Below are 13,882 nucleotides of genomic sequence, written 5' to 3'. Positions count from 1 at the left end.
ACTTTACGGCTAAACTACCGACTCGATTCACAGCCGTCACTCCTGTGTGTGTGTGTGTGTGTGTGTGTGTGTGTGTGTGTGTGTGTGTGTGTGTGTGTGTGTGTGTGTGTGTGTGTGTGTGTGTGTGTGTGTGTGTGTGTGTGTGTGTGTGTGTGTGTGTTCTTTATATGGCGCTACTTCAGGTAATATTCTTAAGCCAATTTCTGAGCTTTTTCTTAAGCCAAATAGCCAATTTATTTCCCCAATTCAGTCATTATAGCAATTTCCAAACTGCCCACACATTTCTGTGTCATCTCTGCTGTACTGGTTCACCTGCCAGTGAGGAGTCCCCACAAACTACGTAGTTGCAACACTCCATTATTTGAGATTATTCTATCGATTACCTTTTTGATATATAATACATATCGATTTGACTGATTGAGATAATGTTGCGCCTATGTTTATTTTTAGATTGAGCCATCAAGGGTAATACTGTACACATAAGGCCATGTTTTATAACCCTAGTTCAACCTTTTTGTTCAGCTGTGTGTGTGTGTGTGTGTGTGTGTGTGTGTGTGTGTGTGTGTGTGTGTGTGTGTCATCCTTTCAATGAGCACCGCTGTATGTGTTCCCCGTGGAGCTGTCATTACTACGTTTGATCCTTCTTTGTGACGTCCCCAGCTAGGGGAAAACCTAAACCCTACTTCTTCTCTAATTTAATGTAACAAAACATGACTTCATACAAAAGTCTGGCTTCCGTGGCCCAGTGCTTTCACATTACAAGGGGACTACGTAGATTCAAAACATACTAACTAATACGGAGAACAAAACAAAGTGCATGTGTGGGTGGACAGCTTCACTGCACATGCTGCTAGACACCACAGGTGTTTGAAGGCATTAAGTAGTCTCCTCCAACCAATCACTGGAAGCAGTGGTGATTGGCAGCCAGCAATCACGAAATGGTCACCACCTGGAAGTGAATCCTCACACAATACCACACACACACACAGCCACACAACCTCTACGCCATGCTCATATACAGTACAGTACGTAACAATTGTAAACGGCAGGCGGTCAGGCAGCCGGCCAATCAATCAGGCAGGCAGGAAGCTGGCCAATCAGGCAGGCAGGCAGGCAGGCAGCCAGCCAGCCAATCAGGCAGGCAGGGGTGAGATTACGAGCTTCTCTTACCTGTTGCCCTAGTCAAGGGAATTACTTCCGCACCACTGGATGTTCCCTGAAATAGCACTGTCTAAAAATGTAAGAGGGAGAGAGGCGGGGGCTTGGATGATTGAGAGAGAGACGGAGAGAAAGAACATTTCCTCCTTTGTACATCCGTGTTTTGAAACTAAATATTTGTAATGATACTAATATCCATGAAGAACAGCCCATATCTGTCCCCCAAGCAGATATATTGGAGCACTCAGTGCTGTCACAATCACAATAATGTCCACCAGAATGTCGATGGAAGCACACAGGGGCATTTCCAGCCTCTTGCATAATCACCCACTCAATTAATTAAACGGCCTCCAGCTGCACATGAATGTCACCTTTTATAACATGCTGTCTAATTTGAGGATCAGGGATTGGTCAGTGTGCATATGGAAGGAATTGGGCTTGACTGGTTCTATGGGTTCACACATGCAATACAGCAAAGATGATAAAGAAAGAAATACAAGCTTAATCGGGGAATTATTAATAATTTTCCGATCCGATGTCTTGTCTATATACTTGCCATATATTGGCAAAACATATATATAATAAAAATAAAAAAAAAGATGAAGAATGATAAATCTGCCGGCTCCCGGGGGGGGGCAGGGAGGCGGCGGGGGATTGGCCCTCTGGCCCCCCTATAAAATCGCGTATGAGTACGTATGAGAATGTTAGAACTGTTACTTTAACCACTTTCAACCTGGTGTCCCTATTATGGGCATGTCTTGATAGGCAAAACATTTGCAAAAACAAAAATAGCAACAATAGTAGATATGTCAGAACTCGGAAGGTGTTGTGAGCTTGCAGACTATTTTCGCTATTGGTGATACGATGAAGTATATAGGGCTTAAGTGGTTATCCAACGATACTTTCGCAGCTATTCTAGATAATCTCCAGTGTCCCCCATGTCGATTCCAGCACACGTTGTCCTGCACCACGTTCCTCACCTACTGTACCGGCCCGGGGTCAGTTGTAATGCATCACAGAGAAAAGACAGGCAGTGTAAATCACATGGAATCACCTCTCTGCTGCCAGGAGACTTCCCATGACCCTTTTCTTATCTCCCTGTCTATTTGTCACTCTCCCAATGTCAATCCCTCTCTCTATATAGTATACCTCCAAAACTTTCTTTCTCCCCCATAATTTTCCACTATGGCCCTGTGCCATATTCCCACCACCAAAATTGTTCAGCCCAACATAAATATTGTCCCATATATGACTGGAATACCCTTTTTTGGTCCAGAGCGGCAAGGCTGTGTCATCCTCTTCTTTCTCTGGGCTGGAGAGGCTTGTGAATAGCTCTCAGCCAGCGAGGCCACTTGACATGTGGAACAGCAGAGAGGAGAGGAGAGGAGAGGAGAAAGGACAAGAGAGGAGGGCAGGAGAGTACGGGAAAAAAAGCAGACGAGTGGTGAAGAGAGGAGCAGAAGAGGATAGTAGAGAGAGGAAGAGGTGGAGAACAATGAGCCAGGTTGCCGAGAAGTGCAGGAAAATTAATTCTAAGCCATGCATGAGAGGCAGGAGGCAGGCTGAATTTGGCATGGGTTGATATCTGACCATTTACATACATGGTTCATGCTCTTGACAATGATGCCAACATCGATGCCAACACTGCCTCCTTGACCGGGCACGTCCTGTAGGGAGGGAGTCACACGTTGTTTCTATTTCACGATAAAAAAATAAATAAAAAAATAGAAACATGTAAAACACAGCTGTTAAAGCTACCGGTGTCCCGCACATAAGAGAGACGATCTACAAGCTCAGATCAGCTATTTTAGGGTGCAAGTAGAAATCAGGCATTACATCAACACACCTCTGTCGATGATTGGCTGAGTGGTGAAATGGAACTGTCCATTCTACTGTTGGTTGTTTTGGGTTTTTTTGTTTTTTGTTCCCAGACTTCCCACCATCTGTTTCATTAATAACGTTTGGGTGGTTTGGCAGATTAACACATATTCTCTCTCTCTAGTGTATTTTCGACAATAGAAAAACATTTTCACAAATATATACTGTATTACATTTTGGCCACCATTCTTTTGATGTTATCTCATTTCTGGCAAATTTAAACAACATATTTATACTGTGTGTGTGTGTGTGTGTGTGTGTGTGTGTGTGTGTGTGTGTGTGTGTGTGTGTGTGTGTGTGTGTGTGTGTGTGTGTGTGTGTGTGGCGCACTCACACACACACTGTAGCCAGTCTGATATCTGTTCTGTATAATCTCAATCTGCTGTTCTGCTGTTTAGACAGCTGACAATTCGTAATTCTCAGAAATATATCTGTCTTTATATAATATAGTTGTCCTTCTATTTTGATGCTGTATCCCAAACCTTTTCTGTAACAAAGAAATATTATTAAAAAAAGAGATTCTCAGCAAAAGCTGAGATTCTCGACAAAAGCACGGCTCCATTTTCCTTTGTTTGAGATGCCAGCGGTGCAATCAGGGAACATTCTCATTAATAATTCAGCATGTGAGCAGCATTTAAACCACCATTCATTTAACCCCTTAAGCCCTATTTTATACTTTGTCGTATGCCAAGGTCGTCCTTGTAGATTTGTATTTCTTACTACTAATCATGTTATGGGGCCCCGTTACATGTCCAAACCTGCGTTGTTACAATAGGCAATGGTGTAGTGTTGATTTTGACAGCAAATTTGGATTCAGTTTTAGTCATAGTCTTTTGAATCAAATTCCATTTAGTTTTAGTCATATTTTAGTCATCTTCAGGAAATGTTTTACTGTTAGTCTAGTTTCAATCTGGGAACCCATCGCCAAATGAAAAGGAACAACAGTGCCCTCTGCTGTTTTTCATCTCACTTGGCTCTGGGAGGAGGTTGCCGTAGCACTCGTGCGCAAGGAAACCGGGGTTTTGGTCTGCCTTCAGCCTTTCAGTTCCGGTGGTGCGACTATGTTTTCATTCCCACTAACAATATTTCTACACGGAACACTAACACCACTTCTCCCAGACAACATGGATCGTTTTGGTTATAAGCCCACTTGTTTCTATGATGAAAGAGCAAGTTAAAATGTGAATCTTTCCGTGGTTGTCTGCTCCAAGGACGCTATTGTTAAATGAGTTTCGGTTTTGTTTTTAGTGGGAAGCAGAGCAGAGACAGTAAATCCCGCCCACTACACTTGATTGGGTAAAGCGCGGCCTGCTTCCTGATCTGAAGGCACGCCCACTTGTACTGTAGGTCAGTGCGTACACGTTATGACGAACCCCCCCGACAGATTCAAACGCAGAGCAGAATCTGTTCTTGAGAGATTAGTCTAGTTTTAGTTGACTAAATAAAATGATAGTCGACTAAATCTACAGTTGATTTAGTCGACTAAAATGTATTTTGGCGGTGCCTTGATGGCCTCGTAGTGACTGATTTTACACTTGGTTGCATGCTGAAAATAGCCGATCTACGAGCTTGTAGATCTGCTATTTTCATAGCGCAAACACCCGAGCGCAACCAAACATAAAATGACTTGTCTTTTAGTTCTACTGGATCTCTTCTCCACTCGTCCCTCACTAACATTTTAGTCTAGTTTTCATTTGTTGACGAAATTGTCAATATATTTAGTCGTAGTTTTAGTCATCATAGCTTAGTTTTTATTTAGTTTGTATTTAGTTTTCATCAGTGAAAAAAGGTAGTCGACGAACATTTTTCGTCATAGTTTTAGTCGGCGAAATCAACACTGCAATGGTGTCTGTTTGTGTCTTACATCAGTGCATTTTGTCCGCCGGCCGACCGGCCGGCTGTTCCGCCTGCCCATCCATTAGGCAGCAATTAATACGAGCATTTTCAGCTATAATGACATGACCAGGTTGAAAGTAAAGCCCATTGTTCTGACTGTGCAGTAGGTATACCCACTGCGTGCGTCAGTCCAGTTTGTGTTGTGGGAGAGAGGAACAGGAGGCATTGCTGCGTGGGTTGGTAGTCGCTGAACTCACAGTGAATCCATTTTACAACGTTGGTTGTTCTGACTTCTATGATGATTCATTCCGCTTGCCGTCAGCCTGAAGGGAATGAATGAGTTGTGCTGAGTTGAGAGAAGGTGGATGAGGTTAATGGTCTTCATTTAGTAGGTAATTAGTCCCTCTTTGGGGATTTCCTATTGGCCATTTAGTAGGGTCAGGCAGAGTGGCCTTTGACCTCTTGTCACTCATCACTCTCCTCTCTCCTTTTTCTGGTCCCCGGTGTATAGAATCACCTTTAAAAACATGTCCGCTTTGATGCAGACCGACTGCAGAGAACTGTTTGTATCAATAAAGTAAAGCCTTGATGTAAACATAGATGAAATCATCCATTTAAGATTGTCCTACTATCCTATCCCACTATTAAATACAAAACTCTGTCAGTCCGTCCTCATCCGTTTGTCTCCATTTGACCAACGATCTGGGCTTGCACATGGGCATTGTCCACTGACCAGTGGCATGTACCGGGAGTGAGGAAGCCATTCTTCAATTTTTCCATACTTAATCTGTTCACTAGGATGGACGGTGGGGGGGAAATGTGGGTATTGACAGTTATAATGACATTTTAATGTAATAATAATTTAATATGATTTGTTTTGAAAATGTGAAATTAAACCATAAAATCAAATAAATGAAAAAAGTAATTGAAAAAACACGGCCCGTTCCACGCATTATAAGGACAATAACAGTCACCAGAACCAAGGATGTGTGTTTGCAATGAATCTAACGTGGTTGAAATGGTGTTTTTGAATTTACCATTTACAATAGGTTTGTATAGGAAGGTGGCGTGTCTGATAAAATGAACATCAAATACCTAAAAACTCAAAAAGAAGGAAAAAAAAGACTGTCTGGGGTGCACACAAAAGCCTAAGTAGACGTTAAAATGACCCAAACATGTTTGAAACTGAAATATCCCTTTAAGCCTGAACAGTTGTGTTGTTTTTTTAAGCTTGTGAACTTTGATAGAATTGCCGTCAATATTTAAAATAGAAGAAACTATTCCCGCATAGAAGAAACTGTCCTCATCATTTGCAATAAAAAAAAGGACCTTCATCAGGTTATCTTCTTTCAGTACGTGTGTACAATTTCTGCTCTTTTATTGTCAATAATGAATAAAACATAATACAATGGTTGAACATGGTTGACAATGCTGGACAGGAAGCTCTTAGTGGAGAGCTCTCTCTCTCGTTCCTGTTAGGTTAGTTAGAGCTGCAGGTACAGAATGATTCGAATCTGGAACAAACCACGTGCGTGTGTGTGTGTGCGTGTGCGTGTGTGTGTGTGTGTGTGTGTGCTTGCGCGTGCACCTACGTGCGTTTTTCCCAGAAGGCCTAATAATGACGTGTTATTTCAGACAAATCTGAGAAAAAAAAGATATCGCCTGCACATTGAATGGAAGCAAATTATACTTACCCCTCTCCTCTCTCTCTCTCTCTTTCCTTTTCTCCAGAGTGGTCCATCGCTGTCTCCCAGTGTGCCCCTCCCCCCTCCCCTGGTCGTACAGCCCCTCTTGTGTGTGACCTGGTAAGTGCCTGCCATGCTTTTGTCATCGCTTTCACATAGGAAAGAATATGACTCAGTCTGTCTACTGTCTTACTCAGTGGTGTAAAGTAACTGGTACATTTACTTAAGTACAATTTTGAGGTATTTCTACTGTACTTGAGTATTTCCAATTTCCAATACTTTTACTTCTACTCCGCTACGTTTTGGATCCAAATATTGTACTTTTACTCCGCTACATTCATTTGAAAACTTTAGATACTAGTTACTTTGTAGATTTTGATTATTATCACAAAACATACATTTACCCACTTCAGCCCTGTATACATTTCGGCCAAGATTTTTATACTTTTGAAAACTTGAAATGGGACATTCTGCATAATGAGTACTTTTACTTTTGGTACTTTAAGTACATTTTGAATTCCGGACTTTTCTACTTTGCAGCATTGATACTTTTACTTAAGTAAAACATTTGAGTACTTTTTCCACCACTGGTCCACACACACATGCATGTAATGCCTTAGTTGCGCGCCAGTGTCGCACACCCTGTAAGTAGATCTGCAGATCTACAAGCTCACAACGGGTCTGTGAGCTTGTAGATCGGCTATTTTCTCGCAACCAAATAAATCAGCCGCGTGTCCCTTGGAGAGAGTTAGTTACTTTGTAGTATGCATGCACATTCTCTCTGTAAGGACCTGTCTAATTGCGCCGATAGACAGGCGCGGTTGCCAGCAATTAAGTGTATTTATACAGGAAGTCACCAATGTAAACAATTCATGACAGATAGATTGATGGCTCTGCTCAATGTAATTAGGTGACTAATGGATGTAATGTTTTCCCCATCTTTGGCAGATGGGGAACGGAGGGAAAAAACTAAAAACCTCAATGTCAGTCTGCTTCTGCAAAGCACGTAGCAGCTGCATGTTCAGCTCTTATTTGATAAATACTATGATCTTGGCCTCTTGGGATGGATTTTTCCTCTTATTTCTATTGATCTGCAAACACGGTAGAGCAATCGTAGAACACTGGATAGAATACAGAACACAGGATTGAATGCAGAATTGAATACAAGAGTGAATACAGGATTAAATACAGAATGGAATCGAGGATCGGAGAGAGAATAGAACCCAGTGCAGTTCTTTGACCTATGTCATAGTGGTTCTTTCATTTCAATTTTATTTCATTATAGTGCCAAATCACAAGTTGTTTTAAGACACCTTACATATAGAGTAGAGACCCGACATTGTCCCACCCTGAGCAAGCAATTTTTGCGACAGTGACAATGAAAAACTCCCTTTAAAGTGAAAGAAACGTCAGGCAGACCCAGGCTCTAGGGTAGTAGGCGGCCATCTGCCTCGACCGTGTCAGGGGGCTAAGAGAGAGAGAGGCAGAGGAAGTGACAGAGAGGGAGAGAGATACTGTACAAGCAAAAGCATAATATAGCAGTAAAAACTGTACAAACTATCTCAGCAATAACAATATTACAAGTAGTAGCAATGGCAGTAGTAAGAAATGAAGCATAGCGTTAGTTCATGCAGGACACGGAAGTCTTGCACGCCAAAGCTGTAACTAGCTGTCAGTCAGCTGATGTGAACATCAGCTTTCTATTCCCCATTCACAGCACTGCTGGTCATTACGTCACACACTCATACTCCAATCACAGCTCACGCATTAGCAAAGAGGTTCCTTTTAACTACGGTTCGAATTCTCTAGGTCTTTCTTGGTTGCTGAACCAATTGCATTGTGCTAGCTCCTCCTCCACCCCAGCCTCCACCTTTTGATTAGAGTCTGGCATAGGCTCCAATACTTGTGATTATCATGTATATCTGCTAATTCAAACTAATATGTCAATGTACTGCTTATTGTTCACATTGTATCCCTATGGGGGATTTGCTTAAGCATTCCCTGAATATATGCTTAGCAGGCTGCTTCAACAAAATTCAGTGAATATTCTCCCAAGAGCGGAGCTTTAACGCCAAACTTAACTGTATTCCATTTGTGGCAATAAATGGTTAAAATCTACTTTGACGTGAGTGTTTCTGGTTGAATTATGACGGCATAATGTCCCCGGATGACAGGCCTTTCTGGAACACGAATCCATACAATGTTAATTACATGCACTGGTGGGACGTGAACCCCCACAATTAAGGTGGCGAGAAGAAGAGATGATGAGGATGGACTTCTTCTGTCATGTATCATCCTCAAATGTCCAACTCGGTGTGGTGCAGCCATGCCCTCGTCTCTGGCTCCACTTGGAAGAGGCCGGCGATTATGTGTCTGCTCCCTGAAAGAAAACCACAAACGAAATACTGCCACGTGGGGTAAACCACTGCGCTTCTTTCATATTGGTTGACGCCCGGATCAAAGTTCGCTACTGTCCACTTCGCCCGATTGCTCCCATTATTTGGAAGTGAATGGGTCGCTGGCGCTTCTTTGAAGCGTATGTCTGACCATGCCCTTAACTAGGCATTACAAACCTGTCTCTACACCCTCAGCCGTAGAGTTCCCTGTCCATTACTCACCTGTGGCCACTTCAACAATCAGCTTGCTGCCTAACAGTGCCTATAAATCTGGACCCATTGTCCATTCCACTCGCTCGTTACCGCTTCAAGTATGTTGCATGTGTCCTGCTTTGGCTTCCTTTCTAGTTTCTAGGTTGTCGTTTGTCTGCTCCCATGGACTTTTATGTTGTAAAATAAACCCTTTGACTTTGAACTGCTCTGCCTCATCTGCATTTGGGTCGTACTCTCTCACACCTTAACTCATTCACTGCCAGATTTATTTCTGGCTGTGTTTGTCCACTGCCAGCAATTTTCGTATTTTTTTAAACTTTCAACAGGTCACAAAAAATATATATTTGTTATGATCGCAAGCCCCGTGTAAACACGCCATTTCTCATCAAAATTGCATGGTTCACTTACTTTTTCAGCTCGCCGCAGAAAATGTACATCCCTTATGATCGCGTGTCCAACTGTTTGTAGACACACAGGGTAGGTGTGTGAGTGGCCCAGAGAACAAATATTCATTCCGCGACATTCCCTTCTCCTGTAGCAGCAGTTTGTAAACAGCGCTTAGTTAAACAGGGACTTTGTGTGACGGATTGTACTGTGATATATGGTATTTCTGTCCTATCGCAAAACTATGGTTAAGTATCGTAGTGCAGGGATCTGCAGCATGGAAAATTAAGACCACATATTCATTTTTTTTTACACAAAAAGGAGCCAAATCTATACACAAGAAGTACCTTTCGTTTAGACCTCTCCTACACACTCACGTGATGTCAATTCCCTTCCCCTATTCGCACTTACTAGGGTGTGATGTCAGTGTTGCTAAAATAATAGTATTGACTTCATGTATGATAGAATGCAGGATTCAATCCAGACTTGATTGAATACAGAACGGAATACAGCAAAAAGTGTTGCACATAGACCAGGTCTGAATGCAAGGAAAACCTGCTGAGAGAGAAGACACACATGTGCGCCCTCACCAAAGAGAACGTACCAAGTAGACCAGTGGTTTTCAACCTTTTTCATGCCAAGGACCCCTAAATTGATATACATTTGGCCGTGGACCCCCATCTGAAAATGTTTTGTGCCAGGGACCCCCAGAAGCAAAGATTTGAGTTAAAATGTTTGCTTTAAAATATATATATATTCAAAGATATGCACACGTTTTCAAGATTTTTCAAAAATAGCAGATCTACAAGCTCATAGCGCGGCACTCGGTGCCGCGCTATGAGCTTGTATATCTGCTATTTTTGAATAGCCAAAGCTAAGTGGTTAAAACAATTGTGGCGCTATGTTAACTAATTTCGCTGGGGACCCCCTGGTACTCCCCCAAGGACCACTGGTGGTCCCCGGACCACTGGTTGAAAACCACTGAAGTAGACGTCTTTCAGACGCCATGTGCGAGCGGACAATTGTGGCGCTATTTTAACTAATTTCGCTGGGGACCCCCTAGTACTCCCCCAAGGACCACTGGTGGTCCCCGGACCACTGGTTGAAAACCACTGAAGTAGACGTCTTTCAGACGCCATGTGCGAGCGGAGGACAGCTAATATAAAACACATCTTTGTTTGGATAGTCAAGAAATAATATATATATATTTTTTTAAACGACGGAAAAAGATTTATTGGCTGCTGAAGACTGATTTGATTAGATTTTTATTAGAAATTTAAAAGCACAACAACTCTCAAAGTAGTGTCATGACACCAAATCCCAGAGGATGGCACTTAAAAGCATTGCTGAAAAAAAGACTCATTTGCAAAGTGGTCCTTGATGGAAATAAACATATAGATAGACCTAATAGCATCCCCACGCCCACGGTTCCCTCCCTTTAAAAAGTGATCCATCAACAAGAAGAAAGTGAAGAAAAATAAAGATAACTTCTCCATCACAGTCCTCTGCTACAGTCCAACCATGTCAATATTTCATGAATAAAAATGGTGGAGGGGGCATGGGTGTTAGCTACATCGTTAAACCCTTTGTGTTGATTTAACCTTGAGAGTCAGTGTACAAACAGTCCATTTTTCTCTCAGGTGTAATTACACCATTCAGCCTCGGTGCTCTCATCTGAGCTGATGTACAGCTACGTGGGAAGACTACAGCATAGAAAGACTACTGGATAGAAAGACTGCTGGATAGCAGCCTGAGAGCCATGATCTTGTCTCATACACAAAGCCAGATCTCACCAGTGGTGGAAGAAGTACTCAGATTGAAAGTAGCAATACCCAGCATTATGTACATGATATATGAGTAAAAGTACAAAAGTGTGAGTGAGTGAGTGAGTGAGTGAGTGAGTGAGTGAGTGTGCATGTGCGTGCACGTGTGTGCCTGGGGCTGATGATGTCAATAGATGTGTTGTGCACAGAGCTGTTGTTTGCTGGCGCGGCTTGGAGCAGAGGGGCATTGCATTGTGGGTGGGCTGGTGAGACGCATGGATCCCATTCTGGGAGCCATGTTTGTTTGAGTGCATGTTGGGGGGGGGGGGGGGGACATGGCTGCGGCCAGGCCACCAAGACTGGCTGGGTTACCATGGCGACCAGTGTCAGTGAACAGCAACATGTGTTTGTTTGTCAAGACAGGTTACATCCTATATTCTCTTTCTCTCCCTCTCTCTCTAGTTATCATAGATCAGTGGTTCTCAAACTTTTTAATTTCAAGGACCCCCTCATAACTCAGAGAGTGTACAAATGGAACCAAATGGAACCTTGCGGGTTCATTTGGTTCCATTTGCACACTCTAGTTACAGACCTGTAAGGGTCTGGTCTGGTCGCACTGGCAACTTGTGAGCTCATAGATCTACTATTTGTTTTTAATATATAATTATCATCATTTTCTTTGGTATAACATGCCCAAAAATAGGTACGCCAGGTTAAACAAACTCCTCAGCAGCTGTTCACAGCCTATAATTCATAACGTCATGATTCCTCCGGTGGCCTTCTCTCCATTCAACAATCCTCAACAGTGGGGGCCCGGCTCGTGTTCAGCCGGCAGGGGCCCTGAGCCCCGGGGTTTTACCCCAGCGAGACGGCTCACATTCTCGGGGAAAGTGTTTAACCCCTGGCCCTCTAACCTCCCACCAACCCCCCCCGTCTCTCTGTCTCTCTATATGGCCATGTTCCACGGCTCTGCTCCTTTCTCCTGGCGTTCTCCTCTCCTTATCGCGGAGTTCAGCCGGCCTACGGCCTCTCTTTTAATAGGTACTTATTTGGTCAACGAGAGAAATATCATATTTTTGGAGCCCGCCCCCACTCCATGCACTCTCCCCTTCCTATCTCCTTTCTTCCTTTCTGTCACAACTCTCTCCATCTTTCTCTCTCTTTTTCCCTTGTTTTCTCTCTCACACTCTCGCTCTTTTTTTTTTTTATCTCTGGCTCTATCCCTCACTCTTCCCCGCCCTGACAGTGACACCCTCCTCAGTATACTGAGCAAGTGTTAAATGTCTCCTGTGGAAATTCTCAAAAAGTGTAGCCTAGGCCCATATGCGTCACATTTCTAACTCCATTGTATGGCGCATGTAAACTTTGTGGCTCGCTATTTTCGCCACACGACACTGTTGTACGTCAAATTACAGTTTAGGATTAAGTAATTAATTGCTCTATTGTAATATCTGTTCTGTTTCTGTGCTCTAAGATGGATTGGTTGTGTAACTCTTGCAACAACTCAAGTCCACTCAACTCAACTCAACTTTATTGTCACATCACTGTCACATCGTCTGTTTATTTGCATAAAAGGACGTGCTGGCTATTTTTCTGCTAATCAAGCTTCCATGTAGAATATGGTGTAGAATTGAAAATGCAGGGTTCTATTTTAAACATGGTTATTTTTGGAATGTTTACCATACCATAACTGATGTCGGTCTTCTAATGAGCAGTGCTCAATGAGCAACAACTGTCCTGAGAAGTCTGTAGCACCACAGCAGGGAAACACAGCGAATCTGAGGAGAATGAACCAAATCCCTCTCAGCTGGAATTCAGAACCCAATGGGCTGCTCACACGCACAGGCGCACGCACATGCACGCACGCAAACACGTTTGAATAACTTTTACAGAATTTGTGTTTGTGTGCACGTGTGCATGCGTGCTTGAGTGCACGTGTGTGTGTTTGATCTCTTTGCTCCATGTTTGGGCAAGCCTGTCCCAAAACAGAACCCTCAGTAAGTCTGTGTCTAGTGGGGCGAACAAAATCCACAACCTGGCTGCTAATCTGCTCTAATTAATTCTCAAACACAGCACAGACCCACTGATGTACTTACTCAGCTGTTCGGTAACGATCACAATGCAGATGTCACTCCTGAATCAGGAACTCTGTTACCTCCACCTATACAGTGCTGTACACCTTCACCTGTCTACTGTCACCTCCAACCAGTGGTGGAAAGTAACATTAACTTAAGTACATTTACTTAAGTACAATTTTGAGGTAATTGTACTTTACTTGAGTATTTCCAATACTTTTACTTCTACTCCACTACATCTCAGAGGCAAATATCGTACTTTTACTCCACTACAATTATTTGAAAACTTTAGTTACTTTTCAGATATAAGGTATGATATTATGAAACATACATTAACCACTTCAGCCCCATTTTATACCTAGGCTATTTGAAAATAGCCGATCTACAAGCTCACAACGCGTCGCATCGCAACGCGTTGTGAGCTTGTAGATCTGCTATTTTCAAACATTTTAGTACTTTTACTAACCATCTTGTGTCGTGTGCTTGTGTGCAAG

The 13,882-nt window shown here is 42.9% G+C and overlaps 1 protein-coding gene across 3 annotated transcripts in view; it reads left to right on the top strand.

The window, feature by feature from the left end:
• plcb4b (phospholipase C, beta 4b) overlaps positions 1–13,882 on the top strand; it is a 114,935-nt gene that overhangs the window by 23,519 nt on the left and 77,534 nt on the right. For all 3 annotated transcript variants that reach the window (XM_084081851.1, XM_084081848.1, XM_084081849.1), the window contains one exon: positions 6,604–6,677. The gene's annotated coding sequence lies outside the window, so the exon portion shown is untranslated. The remainder of the gene's footprint in view (positions 1–6,603; positions 6,678–13,882) is intronic.

This window comes from Gymnoscopelus microlampas (genome assembly GCF_963454915.1).
Source record: "Gymnoscopelus microlampas genome assembly, chromosome: 16".
Classification (NCBI taxonomy): Eukaryota; Metazoa; Chordata; class Actinopteri; order Myctophiformes; family Myctophidae; genus Gymnoscopelus; species Gymnoscopelus microlampas.
Note: the sequence above shows the minus strand (reverse complement) of the source record. Positions and strands in the feature narration are given on the sequence as shown.